The 27,435-nt window shown below is 44.4% G+C and overlaps 1 protein-coding gene across 8 annotated transcripts in view; it reads left to right on the top strand.

Annotated features, from left to right (window-relative positions):
- Nucleotides 1-27,435, top strand: part of LOC124177834 (protein pangolin, isoforms A/H/I/S) — a 131,162-nt gene that overhangs the window by 48,577 nt on the left and 55,150 nt on the right. Inside the window, exon 1 of one of the 8 annotated variants that reach the window (XM_046560772.1) lies at nt 25,216-25,930. The exons of the other annotated variants lie outside the window; for them this stretch is intronic. The gene's annotated coding sequence lies outside the window, so the exon portion shown is untranslated. Of the gene's footprint in view, nt 1-25,215; nt 25,931-27,435 lie in introns of those variants that run through there. 8 annotated transcript variants of the gene reach the window in all.

The following is a 27,435-nucleotide window of genomic DNA, read 5'->3' as shown; positions in this document are numbered from 1 at the left end:
TTAGATTTTTCAGTCCAACACTGCGTCTATAACCGTCTTACGCGTATATACCTGCGACGGCACTTCCTTCTGGATAAGGAGGAGCAGGAGGAGGAGGAGGCGGGAGGCGCTGACTTGGCGTCGCTTCTGGAATTTTAATAGTTAGAGACTGTGTTTGAACGATTCTAGAAGAAGCTGAAAAAGAAGAGGAGGAAGGAGAAGGAGGACCAACGAGAGTTTCGAAAATGGCATTCGGTGATTCATTTCCGGTCCGAGACCATCGATTATAATACACATTTTATCATACAAGCACCGAACGATACTCGCAAGCATTATATTATCACCTACATATATTCGACGTCGTTAATGAAACGTTGTACCGCCGCTGTTTCTTTACACGTATCTCTCTTCGACTATATTATGCATACCTGTGCCGAAAAAGATTTTATTCAAGTTGATTCAACTCCGAAGTGATTCATTTTATGTGACCTTTGCGTCGACAAGACTGGCGTTAGATCGTTGTCTTTTTCTGCTTGATCACGTGGTCAGTTATTCATTTATATTTTTTTTCAATCCGGTCCTCCGTTTCTTGTTTAATTATACACAGTGTTGAATTGGCCTTTTCGATTTTCAAATCTCCCCCCAAAAAAAAAAGAATCGCCTCGTTTTCACCAATCCTGATGTCGGGTGAGGTTGATGGTCGCAAATGAAATATCCTCTCTATTGTAATTTCTCAGAGTTTATTTATTCCAAACGTTGCCGCGTGACTGTACGCGTACAGCTGTAGTAAAATCGAGGCATCCTTGTGTGGTGAAATTTCAAGGCCGCACCTGGGTTTCCAAGGCGTGCCGGAAGTTGGGCCAGAATTGCGATCCAACGGAATGTCGGTATTCGGGATGAAACGTTGATCGTAATTGATGGTTAGTTTTTTTTGTTTTTGTAATAACATCTCGTCTCAGTTATTTCTCCGATATCCTCTCACGATTTGACTCGATTAGTTACGTCTTCGGCGACCGGAAGCGACGCGGTGTAGGATCGTCGTTTCTTTCTTTTATCATCTTTCGGACGAACGACGTTCCTCGGGAGATGAGAACGAGGCGCTGGTGCACTGAACGGGGAGATCGAAATACGAAATAAAAGGACGAAGAGGAGTCCCACTTTATACGTTTACTGCCACCCATATACCATCCAACAAACGACGTGCTAATTGTACGATTTGATATAACGAGATGCGGGTTAGGGAATTACTGCTGGGACGATGATGTCGATGGAAGAGAGACCGCGGTTCCGATTCTTGGTAGTGTAAGCTGCAAGGCTGAGGCTGCAGCTATGCGATTATCCTTATACAGAGCCAATCTTGGAAAGGGCTTGGCCACGTTTCTTTTCTACTTTTTCCCATCTGTTTCTTTTGATTTTTCTTTTACACTCCGTTTTATGATTCTCCGTTTCACCACATTCCTTATTTTCTTTTTTTTTTTTCTTCTAGTCTTGTTTGTCCGTTTCTTCGTCTCGCTTCTTTTCGATCCGTACCCGGCAGCATCGAAATCATAGAGTTCCGTTTGGACGAAAAAAAAAAATAAAAAAAAAAAAATAATAATAATTTCATACCGACGTTTTTCAGCATCGCTTTAGTTTTCTTTTCTTTTCTAAGAAATTAATTTATGGCTTGTACATATGAATGCGTATACGAGTATATGTATGTTTATGTGTATGATACACAACGGGCGGCGGGAATTTATACAAACAGTCGTTTGTGACGCGGTTGATAAAACTCGAAAAGAGGTAAGGTAGCGAGCGAATGAGTGGGTTCTGAAATTGTTTTCTAACAAAATTAGCGGGGACTGAAATTTCGAAATTGTAACAAGACGCCGGATCAAAGGTTCGAGGCGCGAACGGAGTTCCGAACCAACGAGGTTCTTGACACAAGAACCGGTCCGGCATCTTTTTCTCAGCTATTTTATTTTATTTCATTTTTTATCCTTCATCTCCTCTCACTCCCCCTCTCTCGCTCTTTCTCGCTCGTTCGCTCCGGCTCTTCCATTCTTATTCATTAATTTTTCTTCTCTCTCTCGCCCCCCGGCCCTCTCCTCCCCCCCCCCCCCCCCCCCCCGCCCTCTACCTCTCTCTGTCTTTCTTTCCTTCTTCCTTCCTCTCGACGCCGCAGTAGGTAGGTAATTGAACCACGGGCGTACGCGGTCACGCTTCCAAATATACAAAATTAAAGAACGTTTATCACCAGCTGCGATCGCCAAGAGTCGACCATTTCTTTTTTTTTTTTATTCTACTTTTTTTTTCGGTCACTGTTTCTTTCCCCTCTTTATTTCTTACATACATCCAACTTCATGCTGCTTTTCACACTTGTATTCAAGTAAATCATTCTTTAATGCCGGTCCTATCGTAATAATAATTATTTATTTATTTTTTGGTTTTTCCTTCTCTACTTACGAAATAATCACCTACTTACGCGAAGACAAAAAAAAAAAAAATTTACGGGCTTATGTAACTCGAATGTTCGCGTATATTCGCATACACAGAATGGGTTTAGAAAAAAGGCTTACAGGTGTAGAGTGCAACGTCTGATTTATTGTTTCAATCACTTAACTCTTGTCAATCAGCGGTTAAATACATATTTCTTTCCTAAATGCACCGATGACGTTGTCTGCACAGGCGTACACGTTGGCACGCAGGCTGCAGGGAAAAAATCGTGAAGGGTGAGAAAATCACCTGCGTTTACTATATATACATACACATAACCACCGTGGTAAACAACCACTGGCAAACAACCTGCTGCCGCACCACTATGATCACGCCGATGCACGGAACCGTATCCACCAGACTGAAGGGTGTACAAGGGTCGAGGGTGTGGGGCATTATTATCCGCTATTAATATCGTAATATAAACATAATTCACCGCTTCAGCCGAGGTTTGAATCCGGGAGGGTGGAGAAGGACTCCCTTTCCTTTCCTTTCGTTTCGTTTCGTTTCGTTGCGTTGCGATATTCTATAACGGCAGCTAGGGGGCGGGGGGGGGCGAATCAGTCGGTGCAGGCGATGAGAGAGGAAGAGAAGCTCGAGAGAGAGAAATAGGAGGAGAGAACCCCCCGAGTACCAACCAACGTACCTATAACAAGGGTGGCTGACTGCCTGCCTGCGCCCCACGCTAAAGGGGCTTCCGAACCAAGTGGAGCGTTATCGGCTCTCCGGCGATGGCGATGGCGATGGCGATGCTGCCGCGATGGGGTTTACAAATCTCTATGTAGGTACCTACCGACATGCGTGCGCCTCTTGTGTATGCACGGCTGTATGTTGGTTTTTTTCTTTTTGCAAACACATACGCGCGCGAATTGTACGGCAAATTGGAGCGGTGCACATGTTACAGCGCGACGTGTAAAAATTGTTTTATATATACAAGCATTTGTACTCGTCAATTTTTGCGGGACGAATATTGACTCGTGCAGCATGCACTCGAGGTCCATGTTTTTTTTTTTTTTCTTTATTCGAAAGCATTCACTTATTTCACGCACGCGGAAAAGACACGCGTAAGTTTCTCACCCGCACACGTTTCACGATTTATCATAAAATGATAACGAGACCTTATTTTGTAGAACCTTCAATTACCTACAAAAATACGTTCTGTTCTTATTGATACGCTGATGCGTTGACGAGTTATAAAATTCCAAAGTTTGGAATAAAAAAAATTTCCCATGTCATTTAAATGGAAAATAAAAAATCGATAACGCATCTCTAAATATTAATGTTTAAAGCTGAAACTTGGACGGCATCTTTTTCTCGTCATTTGAAACAATATGTTCGACTTGAAGTTTTTATAAAAAAAATATTCGATTTTTTTGACACAGTCCAACGTACATGCACTTTGTAACTGCAGCAGGACCATCTCCTAGGAAGCGAAACGACAATTACGCGGGGCTCAGACATCTACGAGTAAGGAGAGATGATAGTGGAACGGCACGAGGTTTAAAGCACGGGAATCATAATCCCTTTTAGCGGATCTGTTCATTGCTCTTATATAATATGCAGCCCTAGCTGTGGTTCTCCCCCGTCATCATCCCTCTTTGTAAAAAGCTTCGGCTTACTATCTCACGCATTTACGTTACGTGGTTGGTGTGGACTTTTTTTTTTACACACTCTGTAGAGAATTCTCCCTGACGAGCCTTCGTAACGGGCTTACGAAAAATCCAATGATCGCATCCCCCTGCCTTGATGATCTGCCGCAGAATTTATGTACGTACATACATACCGACATGCGATAGCAGCCGCGAAATCCGACGAGGGCGCAGCGTCCTCATATTCATATGTACTCGAAATTTTCACGCACCCTTTACCCCCCTCCGCACTTGACTCCGGCATCTGCGGGATGAAATTCGGCCCTTCGTCCCTTCGTCCCGGTCCTGCGGCGACGTAACATGTGTAGGTACCGCGGATTACGGTTGGTACATAATGACGAACAATAATTTCACCATCCGGCAGACTGAGGACCGCGCATCGAAACCCCGGACGTCCTCTTCGGTGCTTATATTTGCGCGTGTAACCCACTGTGCATGCACCAATGCAATGTACGTACATTGTATATCTACCTACCCCAAGACTCTTGATCATCGCTCTCTCTTTGACTTTGGGTCTATGCGGTGAATTTCCCACCACCTCGCCAATGCACTTGTGAGTCTTGATGTGGTGATAACTTCGAAAGTTATTATTTAAGTGACTCAAAATCACGAAGGTGAAGTTGGTTACGTTCGATATTTTAATCACTTTCGAGGAGTTGGTTTTTAAGAATATCAGTCTGTTTTGTTTATCGTGGTTTATCAAGTCTTAGACGATCATGAAAGATGCGAGGTAACGATTTCTCCTAAATATGCTCCGTTAGAGTAACCTTACCAACTTCATCCTCGTATAAAATTGTGGTTCGTACCGTTGGACGCTGCCTTGCTTTTACTTTGATTTTTTTTTCCTTCTCCTTTCTTTCTTCACGCGACAACTCAACCGCTGACTCTGCAATCGAGAATCGTCGTCATCGTCCCGTGTATTTTTGGCGATATTTCAGACCTGCAAATCAACACCAGTCTAAACACATTCTCTGGTCCTTGATTACGTCGCGTATACTTCCGGTAACCGCGCAGCTAATGGAGGTAAAAAATTGCTCCTTTTTGTTTAGTCTTTCATTTGCATTGTTTCTTTTGTTTTTCATCACTCTCTCTCTCTCTCTCTCTTCTTCCATTCCACCTTTTCCTTTCGAGTTTATTTTCATTTTTCTTCATCTTCGTTTCCCAACGAGTCTGTACATCTTATATATGATACTGCAGGTATACACTACCTGTTATATTATATTCACGTAATAGTACGTTTCGTCTAGGGTCTGCCAACGTTTCGTGCATTATAATTATGTTGATGCTGCTTCTTCACCATACATAACGTGTGTATATATATACACACACACACACATATATATATATATACATAGACAAATATATATGTACATGTACCACAGACGTCTATTCATTCATCGGTGATTTTACATGGGCGTGTCCGAGATTCTGAAATACAGGGCATGTTGCTTTTTATACTTAATCACATATCAAGTTGAAGGAGAACTTGACAAACTTCTCTGTTGGTACACGTATAGGTGTGTACGTGTGTATAGGTATGTAACACATACACACAACGTCTAAATCTTATATTACTTCGTATGAAATTTGAAACGATTTACGTTAACGAAATCACGAAATTCAGTATAATATCGTGTAAAAAACCTTAAAATTTTTCGTCTATTTTAATCATGCTTTGGAACGTTGCTTATAAAAACCGTATGTTGTGCGGTATGACGATAAGGTCTTACCATAAAATGATACCTGCATCACCGATGCAGAAATAGGATATTACAACAAAACATGTAAGTCAGCGTTATACATAATTATTTAGTGAATGAATACAATATCTGCCTTAATTACTGGATGGTCACACGAGATGAGACTTCCGTTCGGTAATCTTTTTCTCCGGGGTATATACGTGGGTAGAAAAGAGAGAAAAAGGGGGGAAACGCTACGGGAGGCTGAAACCCAAACTAAAGAACGAACGAGCGTAAGGCGAGGAGAGGAGAACCTCTGCCCACCCTTATTAAGATTCCACCGGTGGAATTCTACCTGCTCCTCGCTCGCTACTGGTCTTGAGTAAATAAAACACAACCGACCCCACGTCGCCGAGGTCTGCTTGCCTGCTTGCTTGCTTGCTTGCTTGCTGGCTGGCTGGCTGGCTGCAGGCTTCGAGACGAGACGCTGATGCTAGGCTCTCCTCTCTTCGTTGCTTGCACTGTTCCCATTTTCCCGTTGCCGTTGCCACACACGCATCGCCATCACCATCACCATCACCATCACCATCACCATCGCCGGGAGTTACCCGGGAGTAACAAAACGACGGAAAATACCGTCGTTCAACGCTCGTCTCGACGTGACAGCCATGCGTTTGCCTATCTGTCTGTTTGCTCCCCCCTCCCTTCCACCCTCCTACCCTTTTCATTCTTCTTTATCTTCTCTCTTTCTCTATCTCTTTCTCTCAGGCGAAACTCGATGTACAGGGTGATTCAGGTGCGATGAGAGAAATTTTTTCACGGTTTATGAACAAAGTCGGCGACGATAATCAAGGATGCAAGGTGTCGAGTCGTGAAGGGAATTCTCATGGAATTTGATACCGTATGGAAAAAGACCTGGAAATCTCATGGAATTTCATGTCCTCTTTGGAATCTTGTGAACTTGAATCTAGATTCATAAAGATTTAGTCAAATCTTGAAAATTGTCGTTGAAACACTGAAGTATTAGAAAAATTTTGACCGTAGATCTGTATCTATCTCGAGGTTACGAAAATTAACTATTCTTGTTCGTATTTCCATTGTATTTTCATTTATCGTGTACATGAAGTCGACGTGAAAAAATCGTAAGTTTTATGTGGAAAATCGTTTTAAAAAAGAACTGGACGCCCTGAAAGTTATTGGACTTCCTTGTTTCTCGTAATACTTGACCAGAAAGATTTTTAGTGTTGATAGATTTTCCAGTTATTGCGTATTCATGTTCGATGTAGACAATCAGAGAGATATACGTACAGATATGAGTACGAGTAAAAATTTTCAAGTCGTCAAAGATCTGAATTATATTGTTAAAGACGAAAAATAAGTTTACCGAATTATACACATTTTATTAGAAGCCATAAGTGAAATAATGTTGTGAAGTTCAGTGAGTGCGGTTCTATGTAAAATACCTCAAAATTTTTGTTGAACAGATCAGAGGAATTCGTCACAGTGACACATGATTTTTATTAAAGTGAAATAGGGTTGGATTTTATTTTATTCTTTGTTCATTCGTACAACAGTTGAAAAATGTTTCTCTAACAATTAAGGCTTCGCCACAAAAAATATAGACAGTCGAACGGAGTCGAAACTGCTGCTGCTGCTGCAGGGCGGTGGTTAATTAAAATTCGCTCGGATGAGAATCTAGCGCTCAGCGAGTATTCCGTGCATCATTATAGCATTTGTGTGTGTATGTGTGCAGAACGCTTACAGCGTCTTCGGTACCCCCCAATCGGGGTAACGTAGCCTTGGGCTGGTGTCCCACACTTTGACAATAGGAGGCGAGGAGGAGAGTGAGAAGAAGTGGGATCGGTGTTGAGGTTGATTTGTTCTAACGCGACTCCCGGCGCTTCTCTGGAACGACGCCGGATTATGCCCGGAAGTCCTACCCTTTATATTCATCCAACCCTTGCGTACACAGACGTGTGTGCCTTACCGTTGCTGCTGCTGCTGCTGCTGCTGCTGCTGCTGGTGGTTGGTGGCTGGTGGTGGTGGCGGTGGTGGTGATGGTGGTGATGGTGATGGTGGCGATGGTGGTGGTGGCTGCACCGACCGGCCAGAGGCGAACGCCTTCTCATCCCCTTTTTCTCTCGTGCCATTGTGCTGCCGTGCGCCACGAAAACGCGAGAGATGTAAAAAAAAAAGAAAAAAAGCGAGTCGCTCTAGTCGGACTGTGTCCTCCTCCTTCTAAGCCCAGCCGGAGATGGACGGAGAGGCGAGGCGAGGCGAGGTTTCAAATGACAGACGTGCAAACACTGCCAGAGGATATATTAAAAATGCTGCTGCCACGGTGAAACGTCGACCTGCACACAGCTGCGACTAGTTGGTACAGCGTAACGGCAGCCGGGTCCTCGCGATTTTCATCGGCAAACACGCCAAGTCATCAGCACTAAGCTGCATTTTCCGAAACGAAACGATACACCGTGTAACGTGTGTCATTTGACGGTGTGTGTTTTAGGTTAGAAGCTCACGCTGGCCTGGCGCTATTTCATCGTTCTCCATGTCATACACCTTTTCGCGTTCCAACGACGAATGAACGACTCGACTCGCAATCAGTTTCGTTTATGCTCTTACGTGTGGTGCTAAACTCGATCATCATCCTCGTTCGCGTGTAACGAGATTACCGCCGATCCATTGTGCGTCGGTGTGTGTTTAAATGTATGTACCTCTACCTCTACCTGCTTTTCGGGATCGATATATTTCGTCAGTTTTTCAGCTATGGTTATTAATTTAAGGACCTTAACAGCGTTTGGGGCCCTCCAATTAGATCTTGTGCTGCTGCTGCTGCCTCTGTCAGCAAAAGTCTTTTAATAAATAACCAAAGGCTCGTTGAATTTGTGAACGGTTGTAACGTGGCCGTATTTTAATCCGCCTCTATCTCTCTTTCTCTTTTTCAACGTTTTGTTTCGGCTGTACACCCAGCATCCATATATTGAGTCCATGTAAAACCTCACTGAACTGGACGAGGAACGACATGTACGAGACCAATTGTTCTTGGCGGACGAGTTTACTAGTGCCATTGTACAGGGGTCGTTCGTCTGTTTTTCGTTCGTTTCGAAGGACGAAGATCTCAGAAGAGAGAAAGAGAGAGAGAGAGAGAGAAAGAGAGAGAGAGAATCGGACGACCGAGTTGGAAAAAGGAAAAAGAAGGAGGGAGTAGTTCGGTTCGCATTGTGTAAATCGGAGCCCAAAAAGAGGCTCTGTGATTTTTGAACCTCTCGGAGGCGGTCTCCTTCCTGGAAATACGACGTAGACCATCCAAGGTCCTGCTGGTTGACGTCGCCGAGTTGGGCACACCGCATGGGGCACCAACCACCTCGCCCTTCGAAGTTTTAAACTGCGAGGAAGCTAGGAAACACCCTCAGAAACGACGGATGACTCCTTGTGCTTCGACCCTCGCTGTGCCCGGTTGACGACCAGCCTGTATAGTTGTTACTTTTTGAACATCGGCCCTCACTAAAGCGATGCTTTCATACCTTTAGAATCGCTCAGGATCAGAGTTGCTGGAACTGCGACGACGATGACGACGAGATCCGATCTCCCGCAACAACCGCCGTGTCTTCTGGCTCCCCGTGTCTCTCAGCTACGTTGAAACAATGCTAAAGACGGACAGAGAGAGAGAGAGAGAGAGAGAGTGCATTTTAGCACTTTGTGCAAAGAGCTCAGCTTGTGCTTTGGTTTTGTTTCCTTCTTGCATTGTTTGCAAACTGAGGTTTACCTCATTCTGTTTTCATTCGTGTTTCTGACATATAGAGCGAAGTTCTTTTTTTTTAAGTATAATGTAGTCTCGCGTTTTTCGTATCTACTAGTGTATAAAAATCACATATATTTTCTAGAGTGATGAGAGTTTACTTTCTTTTTCTTTCTTTTTTTTTTTTTGCTAAATTAAAGTGGCCTTGGAGTGGTCAGTAAAAATCCAGCGAACTCTGGGCACGTGGAATCAAAAGTAAATAGCAGGGATTTACATATTTGTACGAAAAGGGAAGATGAAGAAGTACATAAGGGGAAGAGGACGCGAAAGTGTAGATACGGTAATGATTGGCAGTGAGGAAGATACGAAACGGGAATAGCTGTAATCTTCAATCAACAGTCAGAGGCTTCACGGTAGAGCGTACAATTATGAATTAAGCATGAAAGCATTGCGCCGAATACGGAGGAGGGTTCTCTTTATAACGCGTACCTATTCGAGCAGTGCGAAGAGGTTGCGATAAAGGGGCCAGGGGGGTAGGAATCGGTCCTCGATGAACACGGAGTGGCCCACTTCGGTTCACTCTCGAATGCAAGACTCGGGAAGAAAGAAGACTGACTAAATCACTGTCTGACTGACTGACTGATTGGTGAGTCGCGGTGGCTCGCGGTGAGGGTGGAGTTACTTCGACCGCCTTGGCTGGCTTCAATCCGAGGATCTCTAATAAATCCTCGGATATTTCTCATCTTTCTCTCGTACCAATTGCAATCAGAATCGTCACCGCTGACAGACAGACGGGATTCTATTATATTCTTGTAAAATTTTCCGATTTTTATACAACAGTGCAGCAGTATCATCATCATCATCATTGCGTTGTGCAGTATTATTGTGCGGGAATAATAATTTCACACGCGTTACCGTCATGGTTACCAGTTGCAAGTGATATAAATTCTTTATTTCGTTCTTTTCGACGGGGTGGAAAGTTTTGACGTTGGAATTTAGCTGTCACGCGATCACCTCGTTTGATCGACGCCGGCTCGAGTCGAGTTTCGGGGTTTCCGAGGTGTCGTTATCGCTTTATCGCTTTATCGCGATTTTATTACTTCCAAATTACCGAGCGTTGACCGATGCTGCGGGATGGAAAGAATGTGACCGGGGGTGGAGATACGGTCTAGGAAATATTGCTGACTTGTCATCTCGACCTGCAGCCGCGGTCCGCTCGACTTCGCGATCGTGATTACCGCGTTGTTATTATTAAATTATCATCAGCGTGTATCGGAGAGCTCGCTGCCGGCTTATCGCTCGTGATCAACCGTGAACGGTGAAGGAGTAGACGGGCAGAGACGGACGGGCTTATCCCTTCGCACAATCGGCGTAGTAATTAAATTCAGCTTTTATAATCCCAACGTCGTGTGAAATTGATCGATGATTAATAACTCGCCGTGTGGAATTCGTCGACGTCTGGAAAGAAAAAAAGCAGCAGTTGGGTATGTATTTGGAAAAGCCCGCTACCGCCGACGAGGGGCCTGCATGCGTGCAGTCGTTGCCTAGAGGGGGGCGTACCAAGAAGCAAGCGCGAGTTGGTCGCGTGTAGTGCGAGCCAACGAGCGAACGATGGGTAGTTGAGTGAGCGTCGAAGGATACCGTGAACCAAGTCTGAACGACGCCGTCGCACCATCCATCCATCCATCCATTCAGTCTGTGCCAACGACGCGAGAAGCAGAAGCAGAAGCAGAAGCAGAAGCAGAACCAGCGGGGCAAGAGCTGAAGAGGAGAGGAGAGGAGAGGAGAGGAGAGCGAAGCAAGTCAGGAACGAAGTTGGGACTCCCCTCCGGTTGCACACCAGTAATTGCTTCCTTTGAGTAGCTGCCGAGGTGTAATTTAGTCCCTACCAACAACCTTAACTAATTAACACACCGAGCGGCGCGCGAATGCGCGCGAGTAGTAGCTGCTAGCTGGCTAGTGAATGACTGAGTGAGTGACTGAGTGAGCGAACGAACGAGTAGAGCGAGAGCGCACGTTCCGTTGATCAAGTCACGCGAATTATCGAGGGACTTTTTTCCGATCTGTGTATCCATAAATTCAAAGCGGTGGTCACCGTTCGCCTACGTCATGTATCTGTATTCCTCTGGCGTGATTTTATGAAAAGTTATTACGATCGTACCAAAAATTTAAAGTTCAGTTTTCAATGGGTCACGACGATTTGATGCACAGGGAATCAGCTATGACCATTCTCACATCACCTTTTCGGTGCCTAATAAACTTTTTGTCTGACGATATCTACATCGAGTACGAATCCAAGGATTTTTATGATTTGGGTTTTAATCCACGAGGTTATTTTTCTTTGATTAGAGGTTAACGGATGTTTAATCAAACTGGATAAGCTGTTCCTGACTTATTGCAACAATTGTAATCCTACGAAAAAAAAACATTCCTGTTCTCGCCAATAACTCTTGATTCGAAAACTCGTTTTTTCGTGCTTCTTTTTTTCATTTTCATTTCGTACAGTTAATTGCGAGTAACCACAATGTTTGAAGGATGGAAGAAATAATATCACCGCACGCGGGGGTTGTGCAGGATGACCCTTGTATTTTAACACCTGATTAAAGGTGGAGAAGAGAAATAATACATCGGACGGGCCGATGACTGAGGGGCGACCCTCCTCCTCCTCCTCCTCCTCTTCATCCTCCTCCTCCTCCTCCTCCTCGTCTCCCTTCTTGCCCCGTGAGCAACCTGATTCGACTTTCGAGCGAGATGAGACCCACCTTTCACGCTATCCCTTGATTCTCTCCTTCTCTTCTATTTTTCTCTCGCTCGTTCGCCCTCCGCGCGTCCCTTCGTTCTTCTTCGCTCCATCGCTCCACCGGTCCGTGCTCAGGATCTCTTTTCCTCTCTCGTTTGAGGACACGAGGAAGGTGGCAGTGGAGGAGGTGGTCCCGGGGCCGAGAGAGAGAAATAGAGAGAGAGAAAGAAAGAGAGAGAGAGAGAGAGACCTGGCCCGGAGCGACAGCGTAATCACCTGAACGGACGGACCGCGCCGAGTCCGGACCCCCGATGCCAATGGCGTATCACGCCGGCGGGTCTTGGCAGCACTTGAAAAGAAGGTGCCACCGAAAATCGCGTGCGCGGCGTCGAACGGCGAGATGGCGGGGGAGGGGGGGGGGGGAAAAACACGTGATGAATAAATAAATGAATAAGCAAATGAAGCCGAGGATAAAACCCAAGACCGGCGGCAGCGGCGGGATGAACGGTTTATAATTTCACTCATCATCGCTATGGTATTATAATAAACACCCGTCTTCCAGTCTTTCTTCCCATACTTTTCGTATTCTTTCGGAATTCGCTGTCTGAGTTACCGGCGCGACGGCCATGCGGTATTTCGTTATTCGTACTTCAGGAACACTTTCTACAAGTGTGAAACTCCTCTCCCTCACGATGACGGATATCTAGATGCTGTGTTCTTTATTCCATGGTGTTATATTCGGCTAAGGACGGCGTTTCGTCGCATACGATTAACTGATGAAACAAAGCTCGAGAAGGAGTTATAATTGGAAGTGTGGCTAGTTTGCTGTATAGTTTCGCGTCTTCTTCTTCTCCCGTATTCTCGATTATATTATTCAAGATAACCTACTCGTCGTTAGTTTTTCAACGCGAGAAATTATTCCTCGTCATAATCACCATCATCATCGCTCCGTCTTCTTAATTGATTTAAAGACCATTCCGGTATTTTATTTTCCCCAACCATCTCTCAAGCGATCCTTCTTGACTTCTGTGTCGTTTGTACAAGAGAAGCCGGACAGATTAAACAATTGTATTTTATACTTTATTGGGAAGATCCTTCACCAGTCTAGGTACAACTAAGAAGACCAGATACTGTCGACCTTGAATTCGGCCGCGAATTGAACGGTTTCTACCGGTGCAGCTACTGTGTTGGAACTTGGCCAATATTCGAGGACAGATGTTGGCCAGGCACACGTGAGCGAGGAACGAGGAGAAGACTCGGAGCGAACTCGCGGCGGAAATATCAGGTTCTTCCGAGGATGAGCTCAGGTGGATACGCAGGGAGTGAGGCCAAGTGGATTTTCGAATAGCTACGCCAATGAATGGCACGGAGTCAGCCCCTTGTTCACCGCATTAACAGGCATGACTTGAAAAATGTGGTTCCTAACGCTGTCTGTCCGTCTGGAGAATGACCCGTGAGATTACGTTATTATCACTGTCTCGTTGCCTCGGCTGCTTCTCCCCGTTCGTTGTTGGTTTTTTTTTTTTTTTTTAATTCTCTCTCAGTCTTCTCCTTTGCGTTTTCTTCCTTCGGAAAGACTTCTCTCTTTCTTTTCCCCTCGTCTTCTTTCATGTCGTTTCTCCGTTTCTCTCGGACTCTAACCACGGCATCCCGATTCTTCGGGGTCGACTTGCATTCTGACTGCGTTTCCATACGTACACCTCGTGCATACATACATACATATACCCAGAATGATCAGCTATGCAGGAAACTCTCGCTTCTTCTCGGACCGGTGAAATTCTTCGACAATCCTCAATAGCCTCCCTTTCTCACTTTACTCCATTCTCCGCTTATAACTCGATGAGGCAAGAAGTACCCGCAGACGGGTTCTCTTATATCCTGCGCCTTGAAAACGAGAACGGAACGTTTTCTCGATGCGTATCGGTACTGGGTAATTGGTCCTTTTCTCTGACCGTTTTCACGGGATCACGCGGGCGAGAATGAACGACGAGCACCTGCGACTCTTTTCTTTCCCCAAAGATATTACAGCGGACAACGAAACTTGTTTACCTATATACAAATTGACTCGCCCGACGCGACTGTCGCTTTAAGTTATCCTTGGCCTACGTCGAACTTGATATATTATTGAAGATGTTGTCTTTCTCGAAGCGCGACTTGCGCTTCTCCCTCTCTTACACAACGCCCGACAATCCTCGCGTGTGGCGTCGTCATAGTCTCGTTCTCTGTCTACGCACGAGGACGAAATCTATAAAATATTCAATCCGTGATTGATCCTGATCAATGTTCAAATAAAACATCTTGCAATCAGAGGTGGTGTACGTCTCATTTTGTGTCCCATCGGTTACTGATCTCTGCTGCAGTCAACCGCCAGGAACGAGTATCCCGTTTAGTTTGCATCAGAAACAGCATTTCTTTTCGACTGATCGTGAGTGACTGAATCAGTCAGTCGGTCGGTCGGTCGGTCGGTCAGCGGGATTTCTCAACGGAGCTTTTAAAACTAAGCCACTCTCAACGCTTCGTCTAAACGGTTCCATTAGAGAAAAGCTCCGTAAAGTTTCTCCTCCTTTCTCTCTTCCTCCGTCTTCCTCCCTGGAGACTCTATAAGCCGGCTATAGAACGGATTGATTCCTGATGGCCTCGGAGGCGTCGAGCCATCCCAAAGCAGTGGTCTCCGCATTCCCGCATCGCTCTGTTCCAACGGACGTGGGACGGACGCGAAGCAACGGCGTCCTAATTCCATGCCATCAAACCCTAAATCCTATTGTCCAAAAATTGACCTCGGCCTAACGAGCTCTCCGCTCGATGCTGCAGGGATGCTGCTCGTGCGACCATCTTACCATTTATCACCGTCATTCGTATGCCTGCGACGCAGGTGCGCGAAGAAAGCATCTACCGAAAGGCGAATTCAATGCGAATGACATAATTGCGTGTGCCTCTATACGCGTACGTATGCGGTGCCCGGCGGATAAATGAAAAGGTAGGCGGATGGATGAATTGGCGAGTGAGTGCTGGCAGCGGAAATGCCATCCGACTGGTGGACCGAGTGCAGAGTGCGAGATGAGGGATGAAAGGGGATGGGGGATGGGGGATGGGGGGGGGGGATGAAGGGATGTAAAAGAGGAGTGTCGAGTCGACGGGAAAGGACGGGCAAAGTAAAATTAAAGCGAGCGTAGGAGGCGTCCCGTGTGCGTGTGTGGATTTTCTCTCTGTGTGCGTCTATATCTCTCTCTCCCTCCCTCCCTCTCCCCCCTTTCTCAATCTATGTTTAATCGCGATCGAGTATTCCGTTTGGAGGGCAAAAGAGTCGGGAGAAGAGGACAGCCGTCCCTCCTCCCGGTTCTCTTCGCTCCTCGCCACTCGACGTATATACATACATATATACGCATACACACGTGTATCGTACTATGTACAAGCCGTATAATTTTTCCGTCTTGCAACCGCGCACCACCGTTCCCGCCTGCCTGCCGGACACCGGAGCAGCTTCGGCTCCTCTTGCTCTTGTGTGTTTCTATTTCCACAGCAACCTGTATCCGCAAACTCTCCTCCCTCCATCCCTTATTTCGACCGCTCTGCGTGTCGCGGAGGGCCGGGCTTTTACCCTCTAAATTTACAATATATATGTATTTATGGATCGTCGACTTGCTCTCTACGCGACCGACTACCACTTCGCCGATGCTATTCGGCAATCCTTATACTCATCTACAGGTTTCGATAAATCTTTTCCCCGCAGGACGGTTTGGTCGACGACTTGGCGCAGTTGGGAGAAATTTTTGGTATTTTTTTTTTTTTTTGCCGGAAAGAAATGTTACAAATGACCCTGTTGTCATTCCGTTCCATTTGTATAGCCTATTCTTGTATGTTTCTTAGTGTTCTTCTTCTTCTCTCGTGTCACAACTGCACGCGTATAATATGTAAGACTTTTGACGACATTTGGAAAATAATTTGTTAACCTTCTATTCCTTCATTTTTTCTGTTACAGGTAAGTCGAGCTGTGAGAGAAAAAACATAAAAGAAAAGGAAAAAAAAACGAAGGTGAGAGTTACGAAGAAGGAGAATGAGAAGGATAAGGATGCAGATGCTCGGTGTTACGCTCGGGTGATTAGTAATTTAAAATAATCTCAAGTGGAAGGTACTTTGAAATAAATTCGGCACGGTTGGGATGTATGCTAATGCAACAGCGGCAGCCTCGGTGGGTTGCCGCAGTCAGCCAGGTCAGGCCGAGCCGAGCCGAGCCGAGAGAAGCGGCAGGTAGGCAGGTATACGAGGAGGTGGGTGGGTTTTTGGTGGAGGCAGAGAAGCGGGTGGCTCGGGAAGGCACCACGCCACCTCGGTCTGTACAATCGACGAGAGCATAGAGAAAGAGAGAGAGAGAGAGAGAAAGAGACGGAGATAGAGAGAGAGAGAGACGAGCCTCGGCCTCTCGAGCCCCTCGATTCATCAGCATTCGTCCGCAAAGAGGCGAAGGAGCGAGCCTGCAGGTATACCTACAGAAAATCAAACGCCCAAACGCGAAGTAGCGGGGAAATAAAACACACGTGCGTGACGAGCAAAAATAAAAAAAAGAAAAGAAGTAAAAATTTCGCTTCGACAAAAGTGGGAGAACTTAGTTTCCTTTTTTTTTTTTCTTTCTCTTTTTTTCACTTCGAAACTCTTCAAATCATGAATTAGAGACTAGCATCTGCTATCTCTTTTTCTACCTTTATCTCCTTCGGATTAAACCACTACTGATCACTGGCCAGCACCAAGTACCGACCAGTTTAAGGTAAGGATTGGACCTACTTGAAGGTTGCACTCGATTTGTGGCTCGGCTTTCAGATCCTGTATCTTACGCTTGTCGGGAGGTATGAAAAAGATTTTCTTCTAATTCAGTGATTGGGAAGCTGAATTTGATAGTTCCGACACCCGGCTCGAAAACGTGCAATTTGATTGAAATCCGAGGAAGTCAAAGAACGAACGTCGCGCTTAGCGCCGAATTTGTGAAAGCTTAATAAATTGGCACAATCAGATTCGAAACGTTGATAATTTGGTAAAAATCTATACGTCAAATTTTTTGCAAGTAATGCCGAACTCTGCATCATCTCGAATTTATAACCGAGGATGAATTTTGGAGGAATAACGAAGTAGAATTTGAGTTTTAAGTGGTTGGGGCGACATGAAGGATATTAATAAGCGCGTTTCGTGAGCTTCGCATATTATATGTGAATGGATATTTCGTATGCGCCCACCTATAAGTAGGTATGTAGAATGGAACAGGTTGACGGTTTATTAACGATCCCATCGCATCGCCGACGATGAAGGGTTGTAATTAACCGTGACTCAAAATTGCTCTGCGACTAATATTTCAGAAAACTGTCGCAGGCAGTACACGATGTCGGACGTATATAACTTACACGTGTAAAGCCCACCTTGTACAAGATCATAGGTTAAGCGCTTAATTAAAATTGACACGCGAGAATACAATCAAAGATTAACGTACTGTCGCGGCGTGTAATTATTATCAGATTCATTATTGACCAACCAACGGTGCAGACCCGCGTACCTGTAACCAACGGATAGGTACATACGTTAAGCTATTATTGTATGTACGATGTACATGTGTACATTAGGGTGGTTCATTTTTTTAACTTTTATTTTTTTTAAGGTGTCGCTCGAAAAATTTGTAGCAAATACTGATAAAAAGATTGTCCGTAAAACCTGGAGGAGGTAGGAAAATAATTAGACGCTGGTGCCGATTATTGTAATATTTTTTATTTATTCTCATGTCTACGCCTCACAAACTTGTATGTATATATTGGTACATTTTTTTCGTATCGCGATCCAATAAATCGTTCATCAATCAACGACAAACTGCGCCTAACAATTCCGCGGATGGCTGTTCTCGTCTTTTATCCGAAAGATTAATCCTCTCGGAGAAATTTGGATAAAAGTTTTTGTCACCGAAATAGGAGTATCGCATCACCTTAATGTCCCTGTTTCGTTTTCGGTACTGATTTTCATGAACAATCGTTAAGCGGATCACGATACGAAATAAATAAACTAATGTATATATAAGTCTGTACGGTGTGCACAAAAAAATAAATAAAAAATATCCCAGTAATTAGTAGCGAATTCTAAATATTTTCCTAACTCCTCCAGGTCTTACGAGTTTTTTTGTTGTCAGAATTTTTCGCAAATCTTTTGACCGTTTTTAATTTTTTTTTTTGCCTCGTCGTTGCTTTTACTCGAAATACTGTATGAAATTTCGATCGTACGCGTATTTTGCAAAACTTATAATATACACCTATATCCCTTACGCCGCACCCGTGAAGTGGCGGAATTACGAGTACGTTTGCCGCAAACGTAGGCTGTTCTCGCTTCTTAGTCCTAAAAAAATATTCCACCCAATCTCACATGCGGGGAAAGCTAAAAGACTCAAAGGATTTTTAAATTGCGCTACGTAAGGTTTTCTTATTCTACAATTCTTTGCCTATACGGCCGCTGCAGAACCTTATATATATTATACGCACATCTAGGTACTCTGATGAATTTCAAAAAAACACTTTTCGCGCCGTAAACCAGAATCCTACGGAAGTAATTACCGCTACGGGCATTTATCCGCGGTTAATTAACGCACGCCGAGTGATTAAAACCACAGCGTATACCCATATAGATACATGCGATATAATATATATGTGTATTATACATAGCCAGAGATTTATTCTTTATTATTATTATTATGATTATTATTACTGATGTTGTTGTTGTTGTTGTTGTTAGTATTCTTATTTTCTTACACTGAAAGCAAATATCAAAGTTGCATTAACGCTGCAGTTGCTTGGCATACGATAAACATGCATAAATTACGCGTGTAAAGCAGAATTTTGAAAATGGTGTATAACAGCGACGGTTTTGAGAACGTTTGCGAGACGAGGATACCCACTGCAGGGGTAGTAAAGCCTCGTTATTTTCTAATGCACTCGTTAATTGACCAATCAGGGAAGGGAAGCGGCAGCACATACCAACCCTCCTCGGCGCACGCTCCTCCTAGTGTTAACCACCGCCGGAACAATTTAATGATCGGTACCGGGGATTATTATTTTCTGTCGAGGATTTTGCCATACATACACACATCTGTATATATGTATATGTGTATACATACACATAGCTATAAACTTCGGTTGAAGCATGATTTTCACGGTTCCGCTGCGGCTCCACGCTTCGTCGCATCTACGCGGTACTCGTACAAGTAGACGATCGTCTGACCGCCGGGATCTCCTCACCTCCCCCTTGTTATAACCACCCCCCCCCCTTCACCCCGTCCTCATATTTCTGTACCTTAAGGCACACGTACTACCCACAACATTCTGCCGCCGTAGAACTGCCGCAAAAGCTCTCGCTCTCCACTCCGCAAAGTGCCGGACGGCCGGATTTCAAGTGCCTCTTGATCTCGATTCGTCGTTCCTTCCTCGGACGGCGGTTGCAGGTTGCTCGGATTTCCACTCTTCCTTTCTCTCTCTCTTTCTCTCTCTCTTTCTTCTCCCTTTTCGAATTCACTCGGTCCTTCGGTGCAGGATATCGTACGTATGTGCAGTTCGTGTGGGATGAGAGACCATTTTTCTCCGAGGTCATCGTACCAAACGCCACTCGATCAATCCTTGCGTTATAACGAACGCGTGAATTTTCATTCCGCAGATCATAGAATCAGCAAATCGAAGATACGGAGAGCTCGGAACTAGCTACATAACAATTTATTGTTGAAGGGTTAAGGCTGAGCTTTCGGGAGTGTCGGTTCAGTGTTGCTAAATGCGCAACAAAAATGCATCACTCGTTGTACGTTACGTACCAAGCTTGCAACTTTTCCGTTTGCTCATCTCCTCTTCGAGAAAAAACCACCATTCGTCACCTTCTCTTTACCTCATCTTCTCCTACGCATCCGTCAAATGCTTTGCGAACTTACTTGCCCCGCGTTTCGCTTCACCGTGTAGGTACTACACATCCGTACAACATACGCAGCTACTTTATCCTCCTCCCTCCCTCCCTCCCCCTCCCCCGCCCCACAACGCTAATACCTTCCTATTGCCAATTCCTCGCCCGCGAAGGCTGAGAGGCTTGCGGGACCAACGACGAAAGCCGCTTTCATACCTCCCAGACTTTGCAGCCTGCCGACGTTTGCGAAAATTAACTGCACGGTTGTCTAACCCACGGAAATTCGCTTATTACTCTACTCGTAGAATTCGAGTGTTGTAGACGTATATGGGAATGGCAATAATCGTATTGTTTAGGAACTAGTCAGTTTCCGGTCGTTTTCGCTGTTTGGTTATTACCGCGGAGGGTGGAGGTAAAGAGAAGTATCTCACATGGGTTTTCAACTGAAAAAGTGTCCAACAAAAAGCGACGGATAGTGGTTCAACAAGTCGCTAGAATGGCGCTAATAATTGGGCTCAAGTTTGCGACGTTAATGTAATGATGAATCTTTGGAAAAATTCGTTATTTTGCAACTTTCGGATCACTTGAAATTTAGTAAACTTTTAATACAGCGTATCAACAAACTCAGGTTTTGTCCATTCAGCTTCTTCGGGTATTCGAAAGGTGAAAAATATTAATTTTCGTTTCAACTTTTCTACACACTGACATTAATATGTAATCAAATTCAATCTGAACTTGACAGTTACGATGAAGCATGTGAAACTTTTCCTAGAGCAACGCCCTGTTACAAACAATTTTACTCTATTTTACGGATACTTTTTATCCACGGAGACAGCCCTCCTTACCTCTGTCCTCCGTAGTTACAACAAATTGGTCTTCAATGCGTTTGCTCGTTATTTTATACACTCACAGTTTTCGCGAACAATACGCGACGCGTACTCGATGACGCAGATGCACGAATTTTACCGTCTGTTGCATACCACGATGCAAGGTCTTGCACTTCGCCGTCACGCGTGTGTTGGTGTCGTTCGCTCGCACGCGTGGAAGGTACTAACACACTCGGCGTATGTCTCGTCGTCGTCGTCGTTCCCCCCGAGGATGAGTGCGCGACGCGACAGTCGAGGGTAGAGAAGCGACGCCCGGCTCAGAATGTCGTATAAACCGCGACCCCGGAGTTTTGCATTAGTTATGTGTCGCCGAGGAGGAGATGGAGGCCCGGGCACCTCGCCGCCGCTTCCTTAAGTCCGGTTTACGCCGCTCATGCCCTTACAATTCCACCTCTCCTATTTAAGTATTTACCTAGCTGCTACGATTTTCTATTTTCTCTATTCTCAAGCGGTGCAGACTTTTCTCACTTTCGTTATTCTCAACCTCTGATTTAGACGACGATTTATTCGTAGAAGAGAGAATCGATGTATCTAGAAAGTAAATGTACAAATTTCCGTATTTATCGTCTTAATCGATATGGCTGCTGATTGAATTTTGACAGAAATATTCCGAACGTTCCTCACTAGTTTGTTGCAAAGTTTTTTCCATCTTTTTCCATCTTTTTATTTTGGTACACTCGAAGCCGGGGATTGATTCCAAGTCGCTGCGCCCCGTTGCGTGTTGTGCAATAATTACGAAGTAATTCCGGAGCTGCAATTTGGGTAAATCATGCAGCAGATTGCATAAACTCGGCTTGTGTCAACCTCGGAGGAGGAGTCGGCGGTCGCCCTTGTGGTTAGGAAACGGGAATCGAACCTTACCTCGTACCTGCGCCACGTCTTAAGGCCTCTCGTAGGTATCTAAGAACGCGGCTCCTCGCAGCCACGTACGGGGAAAGTTTATAAAAAATTCATCGCTCCTCGGTCGTCGTGCATGAGCGAGGCGTTCCTCATGGGTATAAGAGGCTTGCGGACACCCACCTACGCCCGCAAAACATCTCAATTTACCACTCTCTATTATTTTTACCATCCAACCTTCGCCTTGTTGTACGCACAGGCAACTTGCAATCAAATCACGGGGACGAATCGACCCTCGTTCGTAGGTCAGAACTCTTTCATGGTTCAAGTTTAGTTTGACTATATTTATGACGTATATTGTCATGGCAGAATGGTCAGGAAATTCGGGAATAATCAGAGAAATGTTGGGAGTTTTTGCGGAAAGTCGGGAAATCGTTTACTATATTATTATTATTATTGTTGTTGTTGTTGTTGTTGTTGTTGTTATTATTATTTTTACAAATACGTCCCACAATTTTTTTAAGCTTCAGATAAATTGGATCGAAAACAAATTTTTTTTTACCATCGCCGGAAATTTCTCTTTGAACTTTGAATATTCCTAAATATTACCTTACAAACGATTGTGCTCACCGGCTAGATGGGACAGTCTGACCCAAGTAACAGTTCGTACTTTCATAAAAAACAAAAACAAATTATCTGGAAAATGTGTATATTTTTATCAATTTGCTATGTAACCAATTTATTCGAATTAGTCAGGAAAAATTATAAGACTTTTGTCTGGAAAACCATCGAAAAGTCAGGGAATTTCGTCGCGGAGATTTAGTAGCCACCCTGTATATATGTATGTAAGTTTAATTTGGCGATGCGACCTGTTGGGAAATACTTTCATTGTTGGACTATCGTGAAATTAAAATCCCTTGTACATAGTGTAGACCCAACGAACGATGATTGATTCGATTTATCTTGACTTTTTATTTCTTCGTGTCTTTGGGAGAATTTCGCGACGAGTGGTGGGGGCGGTTTGCGTTTCCTTTTTTCATTTTCTTTTTTTCTTTTTTTTTTTTTCGACGAACTGAGATCAGACGACGAGGATCGTCGGAGGAAGGAGCAAATGGCAGAAAATAGCTGAAATTCCTCTATCTGGTTCAGCGCCGCGCCCTGCGCGCGCTTCTGCCTTCTTTTTCCTCCTTTTTCTTTCTCCTTTCTCTTCGTCGTCAGTCTCCCCTAACTAAGTTATCGCTTCCTGCTGCCTGCCTCCTTCTCCTGGGTCTTGGCGCATTTCGTGTGTTGTATATTTTGTCCTTCTCCCACTCATCTCTCTTCTTTCTCGTCTTCTTTTCTTCTTTATCGAATTTCGGGAAACGTAATGCGATTTCATTCGAGCAAATAACCAATCGATTTATCTCTCTTCCGGTGGTTTAATTTCTTATTTCTCTAACGTACACTGATGCCTTTACCACTTGTGGAAGAATTCGATTTTTACGTTTATTAATATCTATAAACCGTCGAAATAATGTGAGAACTAAAAACGTGAACGAGCAATGTAACAAATGGTACTAAATTTTCGTAAGAAGAAAAAAAAAAAAAAAAAAACAATTTGACGCCTCTCATAATTTGAAACTGGTCGGAACTTTTCTTTCAAATTTTCTCATTAATAATTCCAGTCTCTCTTTCTCTCCCTCTGTCTCTTCTCATGGCCGTAGAAGAGTGAAGGATAAGTTTTGCGGTTAAATGAGAAGCCGAAGACTCGCGTATAACACAGGGGACGCGGACGTGGAGGATAAGGAGCGACGTTGCAGAAGTCAGCAAAATGCCGTGTACGCAGGCAGTCGTTCGATCCTGTATTAACAGAGATTAAATATCACCGCCCGGCTTAACGTTCGTCGCGGAGATCATCCCCCCTTATTAATCCGGCAAACGACGAAATTCTTTTCCTTTGTTCTTATCCTGTCATTTTCTTTTTAATCAACCCGCGCGTAGGCACTCAGAATATGTTTATTCTTCATTTGGCTGTACGTGATTTTGTAAAAAAAAAAAAAAAAAAAAAATGCAATTTGGAAAAAATAAACCTACCGTGTTATGAAAATCGAGGATGAAATACTTCCGATTGATTTCCTCTTTGAACTCTCACTCATACGCAGTCAATCCACCGGCACGTCAAGTCCCAGGTAGCGTGTTTTCCTTAAATCTGAATAAAATCGTGCAGTGCAGTCCGTCACGCTCGTCCGTCATTTCTCGAGATGCACCCCTAGTAGATAGAAGGTATCGTGCCACTTGAATCGTACATATTTCATCGTCGCTATCGAGTTATTCCGCCTAGAAAATTACTCTCCTACCTGAACGTGATGTCTATCGTTTCGCATTCACCCTTTAGCGAGCAGTGTCTCAAACGAACGATGATTACAATCGCGCGCTAATTATTATATCGACACACGGTAGATACAATGTGATGTGAAGTATGAAGAACGAGAATACACCGTGTAAAATCGAGCGATTATACCGAGTTTGTAGAAAACGATAGCAAGTAACTAATCAAGAATCTTCTACTTCCCCTATTTTTCTCGATACCGTAGACCTATTTCTGTATTCAATAACGAATTTTATGAAAATCGTGCGACACGTATATACAACACGAACGACGCCAGCTCTTCTGCTGTAGGTTTAAACCGACGCAGGTGATATTGAATGACATGTTTGACTTGATATACAACGGTGTCGTACTCTGCCAATGTTATCAACGGTGTTTGGTAAATATTCCGTTACCGTAACACCGTCGCTGCAGTGACTGGTGACGGGTGAGGGATGGGGGGGGGGGGGGGGGGGGGGGGAGAAATCATCGGGGGGAGTTGTGAGACGATAAGGGCCGTGTAGGGAAGCCATGCTTGTTTCCACCGCTGCCTGTTTGCCCGGAATGATTGATTGGGATACACACAGGACGCTTCGAACGCAAATAAATCAGTGACAAGGTGAACTGATAGTTGCCGCTGCTGCCGCTTCGTCGAACCACAGCATCAGGAGTTGGCGTTGTCAGATAAGCCGTGGCCATAGGCCGAGTATCCTGGCCAATGCCAAACCCTACTCGTTTCAAAATAATCGTAAAAATTTGAAGGAGGAGCTGTCTGATGCGCGACCTGAACCCAGCTTAAACAGTAACGAAGCATTGAACTTATTTCGATGGTGAATTTTCACGGTTTTCATTATAACGAAGCAATTGTGCGGAATGATGGGTTTTCCGTGTTTGTATACAAGGTATGTGAACGTGAAATAGGCGAACCCGAGCTGATGTACCGAAGGTAATTTCAAGGCTCATTCCGTTGCACTTTTATATTATATTCGTTGCAATTTCGGAGGATCTGCATTATTCGTGTGCAAAAAGCCACACGATACAAAAGAGTAGGTAGAGCAGCAGAGTCTGTCGGACGAGTTGTAGAGCTGCGCTGCATAGTCGAGAGTAAGAAGAAAGAAAGGGCAAACAAACAAACAAACGAGAAGAAAAGGTGGATCTCCTAGGGAAGGAGAAGGAAGGAAGGAGAAATCAGTCAGAATCCCTTGCGTGAAATGGACCGTGGCCGGATATAATAATGGCGTATTATGTACTAGCCATCCGGGGAGAGATCCTCTTGTGAATAGAGGGCTTAGCCAAGGTGGATAAATCGAGGGTAAATATTTGGACGTTCGTTCGGTCGTTCGGGACGCGGAGAGAAAGTGAGCGAGCGAGAAGAGAACGTCGCCGAAAGTTGATGGTCTTGTCCCTTGGCTCTCGGGCCAACGGCTCACTCTGTGTGACCACTAGGTGCAGGACGAAGCGAAGAAAGGGGCAGAAATATCCAAGAGACGCCACCATCGCTGATGGAGGAGCAAGCAGATAAGCGAGGGGAGTCTCCTCGGGAGATTTGAACGACTACGGACTACCACGACTATCGTGACGGGGGAATCGAATCGGGAACCAGGGTTGAGGTGGCGGTGGACATTGTCCGGCGCCGTAAGACCGGGAAGCCATCCAACCACGATGACGCCGCTCGACCGGGGAATTCGTGGTCAGTCATACATATATATACATACACACACACATAAAAATACACATATGTGTAGGTACGTGGATGTCTATCGTAACCCAAATCCCATCCATTGTCAAAATTCACCCTGATTTTTCGACGTAGGAGGAGGAAGAACAATGACTCAACTTACTATTTTTATAAAGACTCGTCATCGGAATCAGTCTTGTAAAATTAATTTCTTTATTTTGACTTCCTCCCTCCTCCACCGCATGTTATAAGCAACAACAACCCGTGTCCCGTGGCACACGGCCTTATCTTAAACGGGGACAGTGTTATATCGGAAGGCCCAAGCACAGCCTGTGTATCAATATAACAAGCTGTGACCATGGTTGGTATAATATATATGTGTATGTGTACACACGTGTATAGTCACATTATGGACGTGTGTTATGTACCTGGAATGACGCGAGCAATGCGCGACCGACCGACGGACAGGCACAATATTATCTCAGATTGTTAATCCGCCGTCGATCACCGAGATTGATCGATTTTTCCCGGCTAATCCGTATGAGCAATCTTTTTCTTCCTACTCTTAATGCGGTTTCGTGCACGCTCGTCGCGTTGTAATGCCGTCCGTGCTTTACTACCGTTTTATAAGCAGCTTTTACAATTAATGCCAAGTTGTCGTACATGTATACACTTTGGTGACAAAAAGAACGTATCGAAAATTCAAAGGCCCTGCCATCTTCGTCTTTCATTTGCCTCCTCGTAACTTTCACATAACTGTATATCTCGTCTTGATTTTTCTAATTCTTTCGGTTTTTTAAGAGGCGGGAAAACAAGAAGAAGAAAAAAAAAAGCAAAAAATACGTAACGCGTATACACAAAATTCTTTTCCAAGTCATAACGATGAGTAGTTAAACCGATCTGCGGATTGGATGGGATTCGAAGCAAACAAATATGCATGCCAAATGAAAGGAAGGAGATGAAAGAATGAATGAATAAATAATTATAATGAACGAGCGCAGAAAAGAGCATGCAAAAGTGTTTCGCGACGTCGTGTAATTGAAGTGTCGGTATAATATAGATTGCACGTTGCAAAAAAGCTATGCGAACACTTGATGTATAGCATATACCTATACATATTAATAATGTATAAACGTGTCGTATGTATATCCAGATACCTACCTGTGTACAGATTATACAGTATATGTACAGGGGTGCGTGTTCCCTCTTTGTTGTTTTATTAAAATACGATCAAAAGTCGTTTGTCGTTCATACGCCTCCTACAAAGGTACAACGTATGTATATAAAAAAAAAGGGTTACTTGGAGGACGTGTCATGTAACGTACTATGTATAAACTGCACAATACAGGATACCTACATGGTATTCAGATTCACACGCGTTGCTTTTTTTTCTCTATTGTTATTATTTATCATATCCCTTGCGCTGACGAATAGGTACACCTACCTTGAATGATTTTTTTCCATCCAAACCGATCGCCGCGATTCAGCGATTTCACGATGTAAATGCGAAAATAAGG

Source organism: Neodiprion fabricii, chromosome 1, assembly GCF_021155785.1.
Source record: "Neodiprion fabricii isolate iyNeoFabr1 chromosome 1, iyNeoFabr1.1, whole genome shotgun sequence".
NCBI classification, from domain to species: Eukaryota; Metazoa; Arthropoda; class Insecta; order Hymenoptera; family Diprionidae; genus Neodiprion; species Neodiprion fabricii.
This window is presented reverse-complemented; position numbering and strand designations above follow the sequence as displayed.